Consider the following 10,591-nt stretch of genomic DNA (forward strand, 5'->3'; position numbering starts at 1 on the left):
GTGACTTCCAAGTCAGCCATATTACATGGGGAACATTGTGCTGGTTGCCATGTTGTATAGGTGACTTCCAAGTCAGCCATATTGCATGGGGGACATTGTGCTGGTGGCCATGTTCTATAGGTGACTTCCAAGTCAGCCATATTGCATTTGGGACATTGTGCTGGTTGTATTGTATAGGTGACTTCCAAGTCAGCCATATTGCATGGGGGACATTGTGCTGGTTGTATTGTATAGGTGACTTCCAAGTGAGCCATATTTCTTGGCGGACATTGTGCTGGTGGCCATGTTCTATAGGTGACTTCCAAGTCAGCCATATTGCATGGGGGACATTGTGCTGGTTGCCATGTCCTATAGGTGACTTCCAAGTCAGCCATATTGCATGGGGGACATTGTGCTGGTTGTCTTGTATAGGTGACTTCCAAGTCAGCCATATTGCTTGGGGGACATTGTGCTGGTTGCCATGTTCTATAGGTCACTTCCAAGTCATCCATATTGCTTGGGGGACATTGTGCTGGTGGCCATGTTCTATAGGTGACTTCCAAGTCAGCCATATTGCTTGGGGGACATTGTGCTGGTGGCCATGTTCTATAGGTGACTTCCAAGTCAGCCATATTGCATGGGGGACATTGTGCTGGTTGCCATGTTGTATAGGTGACTTCCAAGTCAGCCAAATTGCATGGGGGACATTGTGCTGGTTGTATTGTATAGGTGACTTCCAAGTCAGCCATATTGCATGGGGGACATTGTGCTGGTTGCAATGTCCTATAGGTGACTTCCAAGTCAGCCATATTGCATGGGGGAAATTGTGCTGGTTGTCTTGTATAGGTGACTTCCAAGTCAGCCATATTGCTTGGGTTACATTGTGCTGGTTGCCATGTTCTATAGGTGACTTCCAAGTCAGCCATATTGCATGGGGGACATTGTGCTGGTGGCCATGTTCTATAGGTGACTTCCAAGTCAGCCATATTGCATGGGGGACATTGTGCTGGTTGTCTTGTATAGGTGACTTCCAAGTCAGCCATATTGCATGGGGGACATTGTGCTGATGGCCATGTTCTATAGGTGACTTCCAAGTCAGCCATATTGCTTGGGGGACATTGTGCTGGTTGCCATGTTGTATAGGTGACTTCCAATTGAGCCATATTGCTTGGGGGACATTGTGCTGGTTGTGTTGTATAGGTGACTTCCAAGTCAGCCATATTGCATGGGGGACATTGTGCTGGTTGGCTTGTATAGGTGACTTCCAAGTCAGCCGTGTTGCATGGGGGACATTGTGCTGGTTGTCTTGTATAGGTGACTTCCAAGTCAGCCATATTGCTTGGGGGACATTGTGCCGGTTGCCATGTTCTGTAGGTGACTTCCAAGTCAGCCATATTGCTTGGGGGACATTGTGCTGGTGGCCATGTTCTATAGGTGACTTCCAAGTCAGCCATATTGCTTGGGGGACATTGTGCTGGTTGCCATGTTGAACAGGTGACTTCCAAGTCAGCCATATTGCATGGGGGACATTGTGCTGGTGGCCATGTTCTATAGGTGACTTCCAAGTCAGCCATATTGCATTTCTGACATTGTGCTGGTTGTCTTGTATAGGTGACTTCCAAGTCAGCCATATTGCTTGGGGGACATTGTGCTGGTTGCCATGTCCTATAGGTGACTTCCAAGTCAGCCATATTGCTTGGGGGACATTGTGCTGGTGGCCATGTTCTATAGGTGACTTCCAAGTCAGCCATATTGCATGGGGGACATTGTGCTGGTTGCCATGTTGTATAGGTGACTTCCAAGTCAGCCAAATTGCATGGGGGACATTGTGCTGGTTGTATTGTATAGGTGACTTCCAAGTCAGCCATATTGCATGGGGGACATTGTGCTGGTTGCCATGTCCTATAGGTGACTTCCAAGTCAGCCATATTGCATGGGGGAAATTGTGCTGGTTGTCTTGTATAGGTGACTTCCAAGTCAGCCATATTGCTTGGGTTACATTGTGCTGGTTGCCATGTTCTATAGGTGACTTCCAAGTCAGCCATATTGCATGGGGGACATTGTGCTGGTGGCCATGTTCTATAGGTGACTTCCAAGTCAGCCATATTGCATGGGGGACATTGTGCTGGTTGTCTTGTATAGGTGACTTCCAAGTCAGCCATATTGCATGGGGGACATTGTGCTGGTGGCCATGTTCTATAGGTGACTTCCAAGTCAGCCATATTGCTTGGGGGACATTGTGCTGGTTGCCATGTTGTATAGGTGACTTCCAAGTCAGCCATATTGCATGGGGGACATTGTGCTGGTTGGCTTGTATAGGTGACTTCCAAGTCAGCCGTGTTGCATGGGGGACATTGTGCTGGTTGCCATGTCCTATAGGTGACGTCCAAGTCAGCCATATTGCATGGGGGACATTGTGCTGGTTGTCTTGTATAGGTGACTTCCAAGTCAGCCATATTGCTTGGGGGACATTGTGCTGGTTGCCATGTTCTATAGGTCACTTCCAAGTCATCCATATTGCTTGGGGGACATTGTGCTGGTGGCCATGTGCTATAGGTGACTTCCAAGTCAGCCATATTGCATGGGGGACATTGTGCTGGTTGCCATGTTGTATAGGTGACTTCCAAGTAAGCCAAATTGCATGGGGGACATTGTGCTGGTTGTATTGTATAGGTGACTTCCAAGTCAGCCATATTGCATGGGGGACATTGTGCTGGTTGCCATGTCCTATAGGTGACTTCCAAGTCAGCCATATTGCATGGGGGAAATTGTGCTGGTTGTCTTGTATAGGTGACTTCCAAGTCAGCCATATTGCTTGGGTTACATTGTGCTGGTTGCCATGTTCTATAGGTGACTTCCAAGTCAGCCATATTGCATGGGGGACATTGTGCTGGTGGCCATGTTCTATAGGTGACTTCCAAGTCAGCCATATTGCATGGGGGACATTGTGCTGGTTGTCTTGTATAGGTGACTTCCAAGTCAGCCATATTGCATGGGGGACATTGTGCTGGTGGCCATGTTCTATAGGTGACTTCCAAGTCAGCCATATTGCTTGGGGGACATTGTGCTGGTTGCCATGTTGTATAGGTGACTTCCAATTGAGCCATATTGCTTGGGGGACATTGTGCTGGTTGTGTTGTATAGGTGACTTCCAAGTCAGCCATATTGCATGGGGGACATTGTGCTGGTTGGCTTGTATAGGTGACTTCCAAGTCAGCCGTGTTGCATGGAGGACATTGTGCTGGTTGTCTTGTATAGGTGACTTCCAAGTCAGCCATATTGCTTGGGGGACATTGTGCCGGTTGTCTTGTATAGGTGTCTTCCAAGTCAGCCATATTTCATAGGGGACATTGTGCTGGTTGTGTTGTATAGGTGACTTCCAAATCAGCCATATTGCATGGGGGACATTGTGCTGGTTGTATTGTATATGTGACTTGTGTTGTATAGGTGACTTCCAAGTCAGCCATATTGCATGGGGGACATTGTGCTGGTTGGCTTGTATAGGTGACTTCCAAGTCAGCCATATTGCATGGGGGACATTGGGCTGGTGGCCATGTTCTATAGGTGACTTCCAAGTCAGCCATATTGCATGGGGGACATTGTGCTGGTTGTCTTGTATAGGTGTCTTCCAAGTCAGCCATATTGCATAGGGGACATTGTGCTGGTTGTGTTGTATAGGTGACTTCCAAATCAGCCATATTGCATGGGGGACATTGTGCTGGTTGTATTGTATAGGTGACTTCCAAGTCAGCCATATTGCATGGGGGACATTGTGCTGGTTGTATTGTATACGTGACTTCCAAGTCAGCCATATTGCATGGGGGACATTGTGCTGGTGGCCATGTCCTATAGGTGACTTCCAAGTCAGCCATATTGCATGGGGGACATTGTGCTGGTTGTCTTGTATAGGTGACTTCCAAGTCAGCCATATTGCTTGGGGGACATTGTGCTGGTTGTATTGTATAGGTGACTTCCAAGTCAGCCATATTGCATAGGGGACATTGTGCTGGTTGCCATGTTGTATAGGTGACTTCCAAGTCAGCCATATTGCATGGGGGACATTGTGCTGGTGGCCATGTTCTATAGGTGACTTCCAAGTCAGCCATATTGCATGGGGGACATTGTGCTGGTTGTGTTGTATAGGTGACTTCCAAGTCAGCCATATTGCATGGGGGACATTGTGCTGGTTGTATTGTATAGGTGACTTCCAAGTCAGCCATATTGCATGGGGGACATTGTGCTGGTTGTCTTGTATAGGTGACTTCCAAGTCAGCCATATTGCTTTGGGGACATTGTGCTGGTTGTATTGTATAGGTGACTTCCAAGTCAGCCATATTACATGGGGGACATTGTGCTGGTTGCCATGTTGTATAGGTGACTTCCAAGTCAGCCATATTGCATGGGGGACATTGTGCTGGTGGCCATGTTCTATAGGTGACTTCCAAGTCAGCCATATTGCATTTGGGACATTGTGCTGGTTGTATTGTATAGGTGACTTCCAAGTCAGCCATATTGCATGGGGGACATTGTGCTGGTTGTATTGTATAGGTGACTTCCAAGTGAGCCATATTGCTTGGCGGACATTGTGCTGGTGGCCATGTTCTATAGGTGACTTCCAAGTCAGCCATATTGCATGGGGGACATTGTGCTGGTTGCCATGTCCTATAGGTGACTTCCAAGTCAGCCATATTGCATGGGGGACATTGTGCTGGTTGTCTTGTATAGGTGACTTCCAAGTCAGCCATATTGCTTGGGGGACATTGTGCTGGTTGCCATGTTCTATAGGTGACTTCCAAGTCAGCCATATTGCTTGGGGGACATTGTGCTGGTGGCCATGTTCTATAGGTGACTTCCAAGTCAGCCATATTGCTTGGGGGACATTGTGCTGGTTGTATTGTATAGGTGACTTCCAAGTCAGCCATATTGCATGGGGGACATTGTGCTGGTGGCCATGTCCTATAGGTGACTTCCAAGTCAGCCATATTGCATGGGGGACATTGTGCTGGTTGTCTTGTATAGGTGACTTCCAAGTCAGCCATATTGCTTGGGGGACATTGTGCTGGTTGTATTGTATAGGTGACTTCCAAGTCAGCCATATTGCATAGGGGACATTGTGCTGGTTGCCATGTTGTATAGGTGACTTCCAAGTCAGCCATATTGCATGGGGGACATTGTGCTGGTGGCCATGTTCTATAGGTGACTTCCAAGTCAGCCATATTGCATGGGGGACATTGTGCTGGTTGTGTTGTATAGGTGAATTCCAAATCAGCCATATTGCATGGGGGACATTGTGCTGGTTGTATTGTATAGGTGACTTCCAAGTCAGCCATATTGCATGGGGGACATTGTGCTGGTTGTCTTGTATAGGTGACTTCCAAGTCAGCCATATTGCTTTGGGGACATTGTGCTGGTTGTATTGTATAGGTGACTTCCAAGTCAGCCATATTACATGGGGGACATTGTGCTGGGTGCCATGTTGTATAGGTGACTTCCAAGTCAGCCATATTGCATGGGGGACATTGTGCTGGTGGCCATGTTCTATAGGTGACTTCCAAGTCAGCCATATTGCATTTGGGACATTGTGCTGGTTGTATTGTATAGGTGACTTCCAAGTCAGCCATATTGCATGGGGGACATTGTGCTGGTTGTATTGTATAGGTGACTTCCAAGTGAGCCATATTGCTTGGCAGACATTGTGCTGGTGGCCATGTTCTATAGGTGACTTCCAAGTCAGCCATATTGCATGGGGGACATTGTGCTGGTTGCCATGTCCTATAGGTGACTTCCAAGTCAGCCATATTGCATGGGGGACATTGTGCTGGTTGTCTTGTATAGGTGACTTCCAAGTCAGCCATATTGCTTGTGGGACATTGTGCTGCTTGCCATGTTCTATAGTTGACTTCCAAGTCAGCCATATTGCTTGGGGGACATTGTGCTGGTGGCCATGTTCTATAGGTGACTTCCAAGTCAGCCATATTGCTTGGGGGACATTGTGCTGGTGGCCATGTTCTATAGGTGACTTCCAAGTCAGCCATATTGCATGGGGGACATTGTGCTGGTTGCCATGTTGTATAGGTGACTTCCAAGTCAGCCAAATTGCATGGGGGACATTGTGCTGGTTGTATTGTATAGGTGACTTCCAAGTCAGCCATATTGCATGGGGGACATTGTGCTGGTTGCCATGTCCTATAGGTGACTTCCAAGTCAGCCATATTGCATGGGGGAAATTGTGCTGGTTGTCTTGTATAGGTGACTTCCAAGTCAGCCATATTGCTTGGGTTACATTGTGCTGGTTGCCATGTTCTATAGGTGACTTCCAAGTCAGCCATATTGCATGGGGGACATTGTGCTGGTGGCCATGTTCTATAGGTGACTTCCAAGTCAGCCATATTGCATGGGGGACATTGTGCTGGTTGTATTGTATAGGTGACTTCCAAGTCAGCCATATTGCATGGGGGACATTGTGCTGGTGGCCATGTTCTATAGGTGACTTCCAAGTCAGCCATATTGCTTGGGGGACATTGTGCTGGTTGCCATGTTGTATAGGTGACTTCCAATTGAGCCATATTGCTTGGGAGACATTGTGCTGGTTGTGTTGTATAGGTGACTTCCAAGTCAGCCATATTGCATGGGGGACATTGTGCTGGTTGGCTTGTATAGGTGACTTCCAAGTCAGCCGTGTTGCATGGGGGACATTGTGCTGGTTGTCTTGTATAGGTGACTTCCAAGTCAGCCATATTGCTTGGGGGACATTGTGCTGGTTGCCATGTTCTATAGGTGACTTCCAAGTCAGCCATATTGCTTGGGGGACATTGTGCTGGTGGCCATGTTCTATAGGTGACTTCCAAGTCAGCCATATTGCTTGGGGGACATTGTGCTGGTGGCCATGTTCTATAGGTGACTTCCAAGTCAGCCATATTGCATGGGGGACATTGTGCTGGTTGCCATGTTGTATAGGTGACTTCCAAGTCAGCCAAATTGCATGGGGGACATTGTGCTGGTTGTATTGTATAGGTGACTTCCAAGTCAGCCATATTGCATGGGGGACATTGTGCTGGTTGCCATGTCCTATAGGTGACTTCCAAGTCAGCCATATTGCATGGGGGAAATTGTGCTGGTTGTCTTGTATAGGTGACTTCCAAGTCAGCCATATTGCTTGGGTTACATTGTGCTGGTTGCCATGTTCTATAGGTGACTTCCAAGTCAGCCATATTGCATGGGGGACATTGTGCTGGTGGCCATGTTCTATAGGTGACTTCCAAGTCAGCCATATTGCATGGGGGACATTGTGCTGGTTGTATTGTATAGGTGACTTCCAAGTCAGCCATATTGCATGGGGGACATTGTGCTGGTGGCCATGTTCTATAGGTGACTTCCAAGTCAGCCATATTGCTTGGGGGACATTGTGCTGGTTGCCATGTTGTATAGGTGACTTCCAATTGAGCCATATTGCTTGGGAGACATTGTGCTGGTTGTGTTGTATAGGTGACTTCCAAGTCAGCCATATTGCATGGGGGACATTGTGCTGGTTGGCTTGTATAGGTGACTTCCAAGTCAGCCGTGTTGCATGGGGGACATTGTGCTGGTTGTCTTGTATAGGTGACTTCCAAGTCAGCCATATTGCTTGGGGGACATTGTGCCGGTTGCCATGTTCTGTAGGTGACTTCCAAGTCAGCCATATTGCTTGGGGGACATTGTGCTGGTGGCCATGTTCTATAGGTGACTTCCAAGTCAGCCATATTGCTTGGGGGACATTGTGCTGGTTGCCATGTTGATGGTGGACACTGTGCTGGTGGCCATGTGGTATAGGTGACTTCCAAGTCAGCCATATTGCATGGGGGACATTGTGCTGGTTGCCATGTTGTATAGGTGACTTCCAAGTCAGCCATATTGCATGGGGGACATTGTGCTGGTTGCCATGTTGTATAGGTGACTTCCAAGTCAGCCATATTGCATGGGGGACATTGTGCTGGTTGCCATGTTGTATAGGTGACTTCCAAGTCAGCCATATTGCTTGGGGGACATTGTGCTGGTTGCCATGTTGTATAGGTGACTTCCAAGTCAGCCATATTGCATGGGGGACATTGTGCTGGTTGCCATGTTGTATAGGTGACTTCCAAGTCAGCCATATTGCATGGGGGACATTGTGCTGGTTGCCATGTTGTATAGGTGACTTCCAAGTCAGCCATATTGCATGGGGGACATTGTGCTGGTTGCCATGTTGTATAGGTGACTTCCAAGTCAGCCATATTGCTTGGGGGACATTGTGCTGGTTGCCATGTTGTATAGGTGACTTCCAAGTCAGCCATATTGCCTGGGGGACATTGTGCTGGTTGTATTGTATAGGTGACTTCCAAGTCAGCCATATTGCATGGGGGACATTGTGCTGATTGCCATGTTGTATAGGTGACTTCCAAGTCAGCCATATTGCCTGGGGGACATTGTGCTGGTTGTATTGTATAGGTGACTTCCAAGTCAGCCATATTGCATGGGGGACATTGTGCTGGTTGCCATGTTGTATAGGTGACTTCTAAGTCAGCCATATTGCATGGGGGACATTGTGCTGGTTGCCATGTGTTATAGGTGACTTCCAAGTGAGCCATATTGCTTGGGGGACATTGTGCTGGTTGTGTTGTATAGGTGACTTCCAAGTCAGCCGTGTTGCATGGGGGACATTGTGCTGGTGGCCATGTTCTATAGGTGACTTCCAAGTCAGCCATATTGCATGGGGGACATTGTGCTGGTTGCCATGTTGTATAGGTGACTTCCAAGTCAGCCATATTGGATGGGGGACATTGGGCTGGTGGCCATGTTCTATAGGTGACTTCCAAGTCAGCCATATTGCATGGGGGACATTGTGCTGGTTGTCTTGTATAGGTGACTTCCAAGTCAGCCATATTGCATAGGGGACATTGTGCTGGTTGTGTTGTATAGGTGACTTCCAAATCAGCCATATTGCATGGGGGACATTGTGCTGGTTGTATTGTATAGGTGACTTCCAAGTCAGCCATATTGCATGGGGGACATTGTGCTGGTTGTATTGTATAGGTGACTTCCAAGTCAGCCATATTGCATGGGGGACATTGTGCTGGTGGCCATGTCCTATAGGTGACTTCCAAGTCAGCCATATTGCATGGGGGACATTGTGCTGGTTGTCTTGTATAGGTGACTTCCAAGTCAGCCATATTGCTTGGGGGACATTGTGCTGGTTGTATTGTATAGGTGACTTCCAAGTCAGCCATATTGCATAGGGGACATTGTGCTGGTTGCCATGTTGTATAGGTGACTTCCAAGTCAGCCATATTGCATGGGGGACATTGTGCTGGTGGCCATGTTCTATAGGTGACTTCCAAATCAGCCATATTGCATGGGGGACATTGTGCTGGTTGTGTTGTATAGGTGAATTCCAAATCAGCCATATTGCATGGGGGACATTGTGCTGGTTGTATTGTATAGGTGACTTCCAAGTCAGCCATATTACATGGGGGACATTGTGCTGGTTGCCATGTTGTATAGGTGACTTCCAAGTCAGCCATATTGCATGGGGGACATTGTGCTGGTGGCCATGTTCTATAGGTGACTTCCAAGTCAGCCATGTTGCATTTGGGACATTGTGCTGGTTGTATTGTATAGGTGACTTCCAAGTCAGCCATATTGCATGGGGGACATTGTGCTGGTTGTATTGTATAGGTGACTTCCAAGTGAGCCATATTGCTTGGCGGACATTGTGCTGGTGGCCATGTTCTATAGGTGACTTCCAAGTCAGCCATATTGCATGGGGGACATTGTGCTGGTTGCCATGTCCTATAGGTGACTTCCAAGTCAGCCATATTGCATGGGGGACATTGTGCTGGTTGTCTTGTATAGGTGACTTCCAAGTCAGCCATATTGCTTGGGGGACATTGTGCTGGTTGCCATGTTCTATAGATGACTTCCAAGTCAGCCATATTGCTTGGGGGACATTGTGCTGGTGGCCATGTTCTATAGGTGACTTCCAAGTCAGCCATATTGCTTGGGGGACATTGTGCTGGTGGCCATGTTCTATAGGTGACTTCCAAGTCAGCCATATTGCATGGGGGACATTGTGCTGGTTGCCATGTTGTATAGGTGACTTCCAAGTAGGCCAAATTGCATGGGGGACATTGTGCTGGTTGTATTGTATAGGTGACTTCCAAGTCAGCCATATTGCATGGGGGACATTGTGCTGGTTGCCATGTCCTATAGGTGACTTCCAAGTCAGCCATATTGCATGGGGGAAATTGTGCTGGTTGTCTTGTATAGGTGACTTCCAAGTCAGCCATATTGCTTGGGTTACATTGTGCTGGTTGCCATGTTCTATAGGTGACTTCCAAGTCAGCCATATTGCATGGGGGACATTGTGCTGGTGGCCATGTTCTATAGGTGACTTCCAAGTCAGCCATATTGCATGGGGGACATTGTGCTGGTTGTCTTGTATAGGTGACTTCCAAGTCAGCCATATTGCATGGGGGACATTGTGCTGGTGGCCATGTTCTATAGGTGACTTCCAAGTCAGCCATATTGCTTGGGGGACATTGTGCTGGTTGCCATGTTGTATAGGTGACTTCCAATTGAGCCATATTGCTTGGGGGAC

Source organism: Petromyzon marinus, unplaced genomic scaffold (assembly GCF_048934315.1).
Source record: "Petromyzon marinus isolate PM22_M1 ecotype Great Lakes invasive population unplaced genomic scaffold, UKy_Petmar_22M1.pri1.0 PM_G_Scaffold_1, whole genome shotgun sequence".
Classification (NCBI taxonomy): domain Eukaryota; kingdom Metazoa; phylum Chordata; class Hyperoartia; order Petromyzontiformes; family Petromyzontidae; genus Petromyzon; species Petromyzon marinus.